This window comes from Triticum dicoccoides, chromosome 1B, assembly GCF_002162155.2.
Source record: "Triticum dicoccoides isolate Atlit2015 ecotype Zavitan chromosome 1B, WEW_v2.0, whole genome shotgun sequence".
NCBI lineage: Eukaryota > Viridiplantae > Streptophyta > Magnoliopsida > Poales > Poaceae > Triticum > Triticum dicoccoides.
Window position 1 is genome coordinate 61,666,027 of NC_041381.1, and position 12,277 is coordinate 61,678,303.

Consider the following 12,277-nt stretch of genomic DNA (forward strand, 5'->3'; position numbering starts at 1 on the left):
AAAAAACATTCCGAGTGGAGAGCAATCCTCCCACTCGGGGGCTTAGCTACGACCTTGTACTCGCCTAAGCTAAAAAACATTCCAAGTGGAGAGCAATCCTCCCACTTGGAGGCTTAGCCGCGACCCTAAAATCGCCTAAGTTAAAAAACATTCCAAGTGGAGAGCAATCCTCCCACTCGGAGGCTTAGCCGCGACCCCGAAATCGCCTAAGTTAAAAAATTTCCGAGTAGAGAGCAATCCTCCCACTCGGGGGCTTAGTCGCGACCCCGTACTCGCCTAAGTCACAAATATCCTTTGAGATATGCCACAAATACAACGTACGCTCCCGACCCGCAAGGACGACGAGGTGTCGACTGAACACCACGTCTGAGCTGTGTCACAATTACAATGTACCATCCCGATCCGCAAGGACGACAAGGTGTCGACTGAACACCACATCTGAGTTGCATCACAACTACAGTGTACGCTCCTTCCCGACCCACAAAGACGACGAGGGGCCGATTGAACACATCGTCAGATCCACTCGACAAAAGATGAAAAGATCAAGGTCACTCAGAATCAAAAGACAGTCAGAAAAAGTTCAGAACCAAAACAAAAGCCATGATATTCAAGGAAATTCAAGTTCAGATAAATCCCGCAAAAGTTCAGGATCACAACGGCCAGAAGTGCTCAGGCATCAAGCCTGGAAGAGTTTAACGGTTACATAATCACTCAACATTCCGAGGCAAATAAAAGTGGGGCAGAATGTTTTGGTCACTCGTCAGGAGAAGGACTTGTTGGATCACAGAAACTGCCAAGGTCGACGTTGTCTGCGATGTGAGTTGTGGCGTCAAGGAAAGTGTCCATCAAGGACTGGAAATTGTGCTTTTTGGTGTTCGCAACCTTGAGGGCCGCCAGCTTGTCTTCTCTGACATCCTTGCAGTGCACTCGGACCAAAGATAGGGCGACGTCAGCGCCACAGTGAGCGGATGATTTCTTCCATTCTTGCACTCGATCGGGTATTTGATTCAGTCGAGTCATTGGAGACTCGAGATCCTGTGAGAGTTCCGCCTGAGGCCAGAGTTTAGCATCAATCCGCATCATTGCCGCCTTCAGTCGAGCAAGATAACCCACAACATTGTCCATGCGTGACTCCAACCGCAGCACATTCATTGCAACGCCATCTTCGACAGGAGAGTTTATGGGGTCGAGACCCGTCTCGACCCACCCGGTTTCTGCTTCGAAATCTTGACAAAGTTCTGCGCAATCGGAAAAGCAGTGAGTTGATAGTTTAGTAAGACATGTCAGTCGACATCAACAAATCAGTTGGACAAGAGAAAATACCGTCAAGCTTCAAGACCAACTTCGCAGCAAGGTGCCCCAGATAAGACTCTAATTCGCCCTTCTTGGCCTTGAGGTTCCCAACTTCGTCAGGCAAGCTTTCCTTGTCTTTCTTCAGTTGTGCGACCTCCTGGTTGGCTTCAGAAATGGCGGTCTTCAACTTGGAGTTCTCCTCTTCCAACTTGCTGACTGAGGCCAGCTTCTTGTCTGCAAGTGCTATTTTCTCTCGCGCCTCCTTCTGGGCCGCGGCAAGATCCTGGTCCTTCTTCTCCAGAGCCTGCTTCATTTTCTCTAAAGAAATAACATTCTTCAGACGAGCTTGAAGCTGACGGTTTTCACTACACACATCTGTTCGAGTGAAATCACTCGGTTGAAAGAGACTAAAAAAATAGAGAGAGTCACAAGGTGGACAGTCGACAAGTGATTACCTCCCATGATAGTTGCTTCGTCCTGAGCATTCTTGAGGTTCTTCTTGGCAGTTCTAGATCAAGGTTGAGGCTGATCTGCTTCTTATCCAGTTCAGAAAGTTGGGCTCCAACATCACAAGACTTCTGCAATCAGCAAATAAGATATGTCAGTCGACGGAAACAAAAGTCAATCACAGTGAAAGTTGCTCTAAGACTACCGCTGAATCAAACATTCAACAGTAGTCTCGGGGACTACACCCAGTGGGTGCACTTAGCGTGCCCCCACTGGTTCAGTTTTACACTCGGCATGGCCTGCCCAGCATGAGTAAAAAAATAAGGCGATTCTCAGAACCCAGCCGACTACCAACAGTCGACCGTGGTCTCAGGAACTACACCTAGTGGGTGCACTCTGCGTGTCCCCACTGGTTCAGAAAAACACTCGACTCAACCTAGTCGACTCAAGTGGAAGAACTATTCAGCTCTAAGACAGAAACACCACAATGGGTGATTGGATATGAAATACAGACCCATGATAGATGCACATAATAGGTTCCAAAACACTCAACCAAGAACACCGTATGAACAGTGAAGCAACAGTCGAAAATCAACTGACTTTGACGTTGTCTTGCAGAGCGGTGCTGGCATTGTTACCGACCTGACTGGCCTCAGGCACCACCTTCATCTGCTCCATCACAAGATTTACCTGGAGAAGAGCCTCCCTGGTGGCACTCGGTGGGTCGTATGGAGTTTGGTACGCAACGAAGAGTGATGATGGTAGTGCAGTCGGGGCAGTCACATGGTTGAATGCATGGAGTTGTACTCGAGCGGCAGAGGGCTGAGTAGTCGACCCCGATGGACGGTCAGTCGACAATGGATTGGCAAAAGTAACATTGGTCCGAGCCGGATCTCCGGATCGCTAGACCACTGTCTCAAGCACCGATGTCGACTGAAGCACATGACCCTCGGCTGCTTTCCCTCTCGACGCCCTGCCCCTCCTCCTTCTCTCTCTCTCTCAGAGGCGCTTCTTCTTCATCATCCGGAAGCTCAATAACTGTTGGAGATCGTTGCAGAAAATAAAAAAAATTCTACGCATCACCAAGATCAATCTATGGAGTCATCTAGCAACGAGAGAGAGAGAGGAGCTTGTAGATCGCGAGCGGAAGCGTTCAAGAGAACGGGGTTGATCGAGTCGTACTCGTCGTGATCCAAATCACCGATGATCCTAGCGCCGAACGGATGGCACCCCACGTTCAACACATGTACAGAGCGGAGACGTCTCCCATGCCTTGATCCAGCAAGGAGGAGGGAGAGGTTGAGGAAGAGAGCTCCAACAACAGCACGACGACGTGGTGGTGATGGAGAGGCAGTACTCCGGCAGGGCTTCGCCAAGCTTCTGCGGAGGAGGAGAGGTGTTGGGGAGGGGAGGGGTTGCGCCTTGGAGGTGTGTGTGTGCAGCCCTCCCCTTGCCCCTCTATTTATAGGGGGAGGATTAAGGGGGCCGGCCCCCTCTAGATGAGATCTAGAAGGGGGGGGGGCAAGGGGGCGGGACTTGCCCCCCAAGCAAGGGGGGCGCCCCCTTTAGGATCCCCCCCAACCCTAGGCGCATGGGCCCAAGGGGGGATGCGCCCAGCCCTCTAAGGGCTGGTTCCCTTCCCACTACGGCCCATGAGGCCCTTCGGGAGAGGTGGCCCCTCCCGTTGGACCCCCGGAACCCTTCCGGTGGCCCCGGTACAATACCGGTATGCCCCCGAACCTTTCCGGTGACCGTATGCCAACTTCCCATATATAAATCTTCACCTCCAGACCATTCTGGAACTACTCGTGACGTCCGGGATCTCAACCGGGACTCCGAACAACATTCGGTAATCACATACAAGTCTTCTTAATAACCCTAGCGTCATCAAACCTTAAGTGTGTAGACTCTACGGGTTCGGGAATCACGTAGACATGACCGAGACAACTCTCCGGCCAATAACCAACAGTGGGATCTAGATACCCATGTTGGCTCCCACATGTTCCACGATGATCTCATCCGATGAACCACGATGTCAAGGATTCAAGTAATCCCGTATACAATTCCCTTTGTCTATCGGTACGTTACTTGCCCGAGATTCGATCATCGGTATCCCAATACCTCGTTCAATCTCGTTACCGGCAAGTCACTTTACTCGTTATGTAATGCATGACCTCATGACCAACCACTTGGTCACATTGAGCTCATTATGATGATGCATTATCAAGTGGGCCCAGAGATACCTCTCCGTCATATAGAGTGACAAATCCTAGTGTTGATTCGTGCCAACCCAACAGACACTTTTGGAGATACCTGTAGTGCACCTTTATAGTCACCCAGTTACGTTATGACGTTTGGCACACCCAAAGGACTCCTACGGTATCCGGGAGTTGCACAATCTCATGGTCTAAGGAAATGATACTTGACATCTGGAAAAGCTCTAGCTAAACGAACTACACGATCTTTGAGCTATGCTTAGGACTGGGTCTTGTCCATCACATCATTCTCCTAATGATGTGATCCCGTTATCAATGACATCCAATGCCCGTAGTCAGGAAACCATGACTATCTGTTGATCAACGAGCTAGTCAACTAGAGGCTCACTAGGGACACGTTGTGGTCTATGTATTCACACGTGTATTACAATTTCCGGATAACACAATTATAGCATGAATAATAGACTATTACCATGAACAAAGAAATATAATAATAACCATTTTATTATTGCCTCTAGGGCATATTTCCAACAGTCTCCCACTTGCACTAGAGTCAATCATCTAGTTACATTGTGATGAATCGAACACCCATGGAATTTTGGTGTTGATCATGTTTTGCCCTAGGGAGAGGTTTAGTCAACAGATCTGCTACATTCAGGTCCGTGTGTACTTTACAAATATCTATGTCTCCATCTTGAACATTTTCACGAATGGAGTTGAAGCGACGCTTGATGTGCCTGGTCTTCTTGTGAAACCTGGGCTCCTTGGAAAGTGCAATAGCTCAAGTGTTGTCACAGAAGAGTTTGATCGGCCCCGACGCATTGGGTATGACTCCTAGGTCGGTGATGAACTCCTTCACCCAGATTGCTTCATGCGCTGCCTCCGAGGCTGCCATGTACTCTACTTCACATGTAGATCCCGCCACGACGCTTTACTTGCAACTGCACCAGCTTACTGCCCCACCATTCAAAATATACACGTATACGGTTTGTGACTTAGAGTCATCTAGATCTGTGTCGAAGCTAGCGTCAACGTAACCCTTTACGACGAGCTCTTCATCACCTCCATAAACAAGAAACATATCCTTAGTCCTTTTTAGGTACTTTAGGATGTTCTTGACCACTGTCCAGTGTTCCTTGCCGGGATTACTTTGGTACCTTCCTACCAAACTTACGACAAGGTTTACATCAGGTCTGGTACACAGCATGGCATACATAATAGACCCTATGGCTGAGGCATAGGGGATGACACTCATCTCTTCTTTATCTTCTGCCGTGGTCGGGCATTGAGCCGAGCTTAATCTCACACCTTGCAATACAGGCAAGAACCCTTTCTTGGACTAATCCATATTGAACTTCTTCAATATCTTATCAAGGTATGTGCTTTGTGAAAGACCTATGAGGCGTCCCGATCTATCCCTATAGATCTTGATGCCTAGTATGTAAGCAGCTTCTCCAAGGTCCTTCATTGAAAAACACTTATTCAAGTAGGCCTTTATGCTGTCCAAAAGTTATATATCATTTCCCATCAAAAGTATGTCATCCACATATAATATGAGAAATGCTACAGAGCTCCCACTCACTTTCTTGTAAACGCAGGCTTCTCCATAAGTCTGCATAAACCCAAATGCTTTGATCATCTCATCAAAGTGAATGTTCCAACTCCGAGATGCTTGCACCAGCCCATAAATGGATCGCTGGAGCTTGCTTACCTTGTTAGCATTCTTAGGATCGACAAAACCTTCCGGCTGCATCATATACATCTCTTCCTTAAGATAGCCGTTAAGGAATACCGTTTTGACGTCCATTTGCCATATCTCATAATCATAGTATGCGGCAACTGCTAACATGATTCGGACGGACTTCAGCTTCGCCATGGGAGAGAAAGTCTCATCGTAGTCAACTCCTTGAACTTGCCGATAACCCTTGGAGACAAGTCGAGCTTTATAGATGGTAACATTACCATCCGCGTTCGTCTTCTTCTTAAATATCCATTTATTTTTTATCGCTCGCCAATCATCAGGAAAGTCTGTAAAAGTCCATACTTTGTTTTCATACATGGATCCTATCTCAGATTGCATGGCTTCAAGCCATTTGTTGGAATCTGGGCCCGCCATTGCTTCTTCATAGTTCGAAGGTTCACCGTTGTCTAACAACATGATTTCCAGGACAGGGTTGCCATACCATTCTGGTGTGGAACGTGTCCTTGTGGACCTACGAAGTTCAGTAGTAACTTGATCCGAAGTACCTTGATCATCAAAATTAACTTCCTCTCTAGTTGGTGCAGGCACCACAGGAACATCTTCCTAAGCTGTGCTACTTACCGGTTCAAGAGGCATCACTTCATCAAGTTCCACTTTCCTCCCACTTATTTCTTTCGAGAGAAACTCTTTCTCCAGAAAGGACCCATTCTTGGCAACAAAGATATTGCCTTCGGATCTGAGGTAGAAGGTATACCCAATGGTTTCCTTAGGGTATCCTATGAAGACACATTTTTCCGACTTGGGTTCGAGCTTTTCAGGTTGATGTTTCTTGACATAAGCATCGCATCCCCAAACTTTTAGAAACGACAGCTTAGGTTTCTTTCCAAACCATAATTCATACGGTGTCATCTCAACGGATTTAGACGATGCCCTATTTAAAGTGAATGTAGCTGTATCTAAAGTGTATCCCCAAAATGATAGCGGTAAATCGGTAAGAGACATCATAGACCGCACCATATCCAATAGAGTGTGATTACGATGTTCGGACACACCATTACGCTGAGGTGTTCCAGGCGGCGTGAGTTGTGAAACAATTCCACATTTCCTTAAGTGCGTACCAAACTCGTGACTTAAATATTCTCCCCCACGATCTGATCGTAAGGACTTTATTTTTTTCACGTTGATTCTCTACCTCATGCTGAAATTCCTTGAACTTTTCAAAGCACTCAGACTTGTGTTTCATTAAGTAGACATACCCATATCTACTTAAGTCATCAGTGAGGGTGAGAACATAACGATAGCCACCACGAGCCTCAACGCTCATTGGACCGCACACATCAGTATGTATAATCTCCAATAAGTTGGTTGCTCGCTCCATTGTTCCAGAGAACGGAGTCTTGGTCATTTTGCCCACGAGGCATGGTTCACACGTGTCAAATGATTCAAAATCAAGAGACTCCAAGAGTCCATCTGTATGGAGCTTCTTCATGCGTTTGACACCAATGTGACCAAGGCGGCAGTGCCACAGATATGTGGGACTATCATTATCAATCTTACATCTTTTGGTATTCACACTATGAATACGCGTAACATCACGTTTGAGATTCATTAAGAATAAACCATTGACCAGCGGGGCATGACCATAAAACATATCTCTCATATAAATAGAACAACCATTATTCTCGGATTTAAATGAGTAGCCATCTCGCATTAAACGAGATCTAGATACAATGTTCATGCTCAAAGCTGGCACTAAATAACAATTATTGAGGTTTAAAACTAATCCCATAGGTAAATGTAGAGGTAGCGTGCCGATGGCGATCACATCGACCTTGGAACCATTCCCGACGTGCATCATCACCTCGTCCTTCGCCAGTCTCCTCTTATTCTGCAGCTCCTGTTTTGAGTTACAAATATGAGCAACCACACCGGTATCAAATACCCAGGAGCTACTACGAGTACTGGTAAGGTACACATCAATAACATGTATATCACATATACCTTTGGTTTTGCCAGCCTTCTAACCCGCTAAGTACTTGGGGCAGTTCCGCTTCTAGTGAGCGTTCCCCTTGCAATAAAAACACTCAGTCTCAGGTTTGGGTCCGTGCTTTGGCTTCTTCCCGGCAACTGGCTTACCGGGCGCGGTAACCCCCTTGCCGTCCTTCTTGAAGTTCTTCTTACCCTTGCCTTTCTTGAAACTAGTGGTTTTATTGACCATCAACACTTGATGTTCCTTTTTGATTTCTACCTCTGCTGATTTCAGTATTGAAAATACCTCAGGAATATTTTTCACCATCCCCTGCATATTGTAGTTCATCACAAAGCTCTTGTAGTTAGGTGGGAGCGACTTAAGGATTCTGTCAATGACCGCCTCATCTGGGAGGTTAATGTCCACCTGGGACAAGCGGTTGTGCAACCCAGACATTTTGAGTATGTGCTCGCTGACAGAACTATTTTCCTGCATCTTACAACTGTAGAACTTGTCGGAGACTTCATATCTCTCGACCCGGGCATGAGCTTGGAAAACCATTTTCAGCTCTTGGAGCATCTCATATGCTCCGTGTTGCTCAAAACGCTTTTGGATCCCCGGTTCTAAGTTGTAAAGCATGCCACACTGAACGAGGGAGTAATCATCAACACGCGACTGGAAAGCATTCATAACGTCTTGGTTCGCTGGGACGGGTGCTTCACCTAGCAGTGCTTCTAGGGCATATGCTTTCTTGGCAGCTATGAGGATGATCCTCAGGTTCCAGACCTAGTCTGTATAGTTGCTACCATCGTCTTTCAGCTTGGTTTTCTCTAGGAATGCATTGAAGTTGAGGTTGACATGAGCGTAGGCCATTTGATCTACAAGACATTTTGCAAAAGGTTTTAGACTAAGTTCATGATAATTAAGTTCATCTAATCAAATTATTTAATGAACTCCCACTCAAATAGACATCCCTCTAGTCATCTAAGTGATACATGATCCGAGTCAACTAGGTCGTGTTCGATCATCACGTGATACAGACTAGTCATCATCGGTGAACATCTCCATGTTGATCGTATCTTCTATACGACTCATGCTCGACCTTTTGGTCTCTTGTGTTCCGAGGCCATGTATGTACATGCTAGGCTCGTCAAGTCAACCTAAGTTTTTTTGCACATGTAAATCTGGCTTACACCTGTTGTATGTGAACGTTAGGATCTATCACACCCGATCATCATGTGGTGCTTCGAAACAACGAACTTTCGCAATGGCGCACAGTTAGGGGGAACACTTTCTTGAAATTGTTATGAGGGATCAACTTATTTACTACCGTCATTCTAAGCAAATAAGATGCAAAAACATGATAAACATCACATGCAATCAAATAGTGACATGATATGGCCAATATCATTTTGCTCCTTTGATCTCCATCTTCAGGGCGCCATGATCATCTTCGTCACCGGCATGACACCATGATCTCCATCATCATGATCTCCATCATCGTGTCTCCATGAAGTTGTCTCGCCAACTATTACTTCTACTACTATGGCTAACGGTTTAGCAAAGAAGTAAAGTAATTACATGGCGTTATTCAGTGACACGCAGGTCATACAATAAATAAAGACAACTTCTATGGCTCCTGCTGGTTGTCATACTCATCGACATGCAAGTCGTGATTCCTATTACAAGAACATGATGAATCTGATACATCACATATATTTCATTCATCACATCCTTTTGGCCATATCACATCACAAGGCATATGCTGCAAAAACAAGTTAGACGTCCTCTAATTGTTGTTGCAAGTTTTTACGTGGCTGCTATAGGGTTCTAGCAAGAATGTTTCTTACCTACGCCAAAAACACAACGTGATATGCCAATTTCTATTTACCCTTCATAAGGACCCTTTTCATCGAATCCGATCCGACTAAAGTGGGAGAGACAGACACCCGCTAGCCACCTTATGCAACTAGTGCATGTCAGTCGGTGGAACCTGTCTCACGTAAGCGTACGTGTAAGGTCGGTCCGGGCCGCTTCATCCCACGATGCCGCCGAAACAAGATAAGACTAGTAGTGGCATGTAAATTGACAAAATCTACGCCCACAACAAAATTGTGTTCTACTCCTGCATAGAAACTATGCATAGACCTAGCTCATGATGCCACTGTTGGAGATCGTTGCAGAAAATAAAAAATTCTATGCATCACCAAGATCAATCTCTGGAGTCATCTAGCAACGAGAGAGAGAGAGAGGATTGCATCTACATACCCTTCTTGATCGCGAACGGAAGGCTTCAAGAGAACGGGGTTGATGGAGTCGTACTCGTCGTGATCCAAATCACCGATGATCCTAGCGCCGAACGGATGGCACCTCCGAGTTCAACACATGTACGGAGCGGAGACGTCTCCCATGCCTTGATCTAGCAAGGAGGAGGGAGAGGTTGAGGAAGAGAGCTCCAACAACAGCACGACGGCGTGGTGGTGATGGAGAGGCAGTACTCCGGCAGGGCTTCACCAAGCTTCTGCGGAGGAGGAGAGGTGTTGGGGAGGGGAGGGGCTGCACCTTGGAGGTGTGTGTGCAGCCCTTCCCTCGCCCCTCTATTTATAGGGGGAGCAGGAAGGGGGCCAGACCACTCTAGATGAGATCTAGAAGGGGGGCGGCGGCCAAGGGGGGGACTTGCCCCCCAAGCAAGGGGGCGCCCCCTTTAGGGTTTCCCCCTCAACCCTAGGTGCATGGGCCCAAGGGGGGGGGTGCACCCAGCCCTATAAGGGTCGGTTCCCTTCCCACTACAGCCCATGAGGCCCTCCGGGAGAGGTCGCACCTCCCGGTGGACCCCCGGAACCCTTCAGGTGGCCCCGGTACAATACCGGCATGCCCCTGAACCTTTCCGGTGACCGTATGTCAACTTCCCATATATAAATCTTCACCTCCGGACCATTACGGAACTCCTCGTGACGTCTGGGATCTCATCTGGGACTCCGAACAACATTCGATAATCACATACAAGTCTTTCTAATAACCCTAGTGTCATTGAACCTTAAGTGTGTAGACCCTACGGGTTCGGGAATCACGTAGACATGACCGAGACAGCTCTCCGGCCAATAACCAACAGCGGGATTTGGATACCCATGTTGGCTCCCACATGTTCCACGATGATCTCATCGGATGAACCACGATGTCGAGGATTCAAGTAATCCCGTATACAATTCCCTTTGTCAATCGGTACGTTACTTGCCCGAGATTCGATCGTCGGTATCCCAATACCTCGTTCAATCTCATTACCGGTAAGTCACTTTACTCGTTACGTAATGCATGATCCCGTGACCAACCACTTGGTCACATTGAGATCATTATGATGATGCATTACCGAGTGGGCCCAGAGATACCTCTCTGTCATACGGAGTGACCAATCCCAGTCTCGATTCGTGCCAACCCAATAGACACTTTCGGAGATACCTGTAGTGCACCTTTATAGTCACCCAGTTACGTTGTGACGTTTGGTACACCCAAAGCACTCCTACGGTATCCGGGAGTTACATAATCTCATGGTCTAAGAAACTGATACTTGACATTAGAAAAGCTTTAGAAAACGAACTACACGATCTTGTGCTATGCTTAGGATTGGGTCTTGTCCATCACATCATTCTCCTAATGATGTGATCCCGTTATCAATGACATCCAATGTCCATAGTTAGGAAACCATGACTATCTGTTGATCAACGAGCTAGTCGACTAGAGGCTCACTAGGGACATGTTGTGGTCTATGAATTCACACATGTATCACTGTTTCCGATTAATACAATTATATCATGAATAATAGACAATTATCATGAACAAGAAAATATAATAATAATCATTTTATTATTGCCTCTAGGGCATATTTCCAACAATAATGTCCCGTGGAGCTGCAACAAAAAGCAACCTTAAGAGTTCAATCGACCAACAATCCAATCTGCAGAATAAATTCAAGTTGGATAGAACATACTAGCTTTGGAGGTGGCCGCGTCGTGAGTCTCCTCATCACCTGGAGCCTTGTCAACATCCATATCAGTCACAAAAGTTGCGGGGCTAGAAAAGTTCATAATCTACTTGGTCAGAACAGAAGTATCAGTCGGTGAAAGAAAACGCAGAAAGATAGAGCACTCACCCAGAGGCAACAGGAACGTCCATCTTGATCTTGGGCAAGGTCTTCCGAGCATTCGATGGGGCAACCTTAGGCTGCTTGGCGAGCTTCACCGTCGGCTCTGGAGTCGAAGTCCGAGTGCGCTTCTGTGCTTGAGTACTCGGAGCCACGGTCTTGCCACGCCCGCCCGCTGGATCCTGGAGTTGCTTGGATCGACACTCTGTGCGAGGTGGTGAGTCGACTATCTCGTCGTCGTCCGACTCATCACTTTCCTCCTCCTCCTCGTCTTCTGGAGATTGCCAGTCGCCGCTTTCTTCTGTGATGTCCCTCCTGGTCTTGCTCCAGAGCTTGTTCACTGTTGGGCATCGAGTACATCTCAGTATAAACCTACGAGACAAGAAGTCAAACAAATATCAGTCAGATTCAGAGACAGTAGCAAAACATATTGAAGTACAGTCGGTAGCAGAGGTCAGACCTTATCTGGCTGGTTGTTGGCGTTGAATGGGTCAACTCTCCTGGCTCCCCTG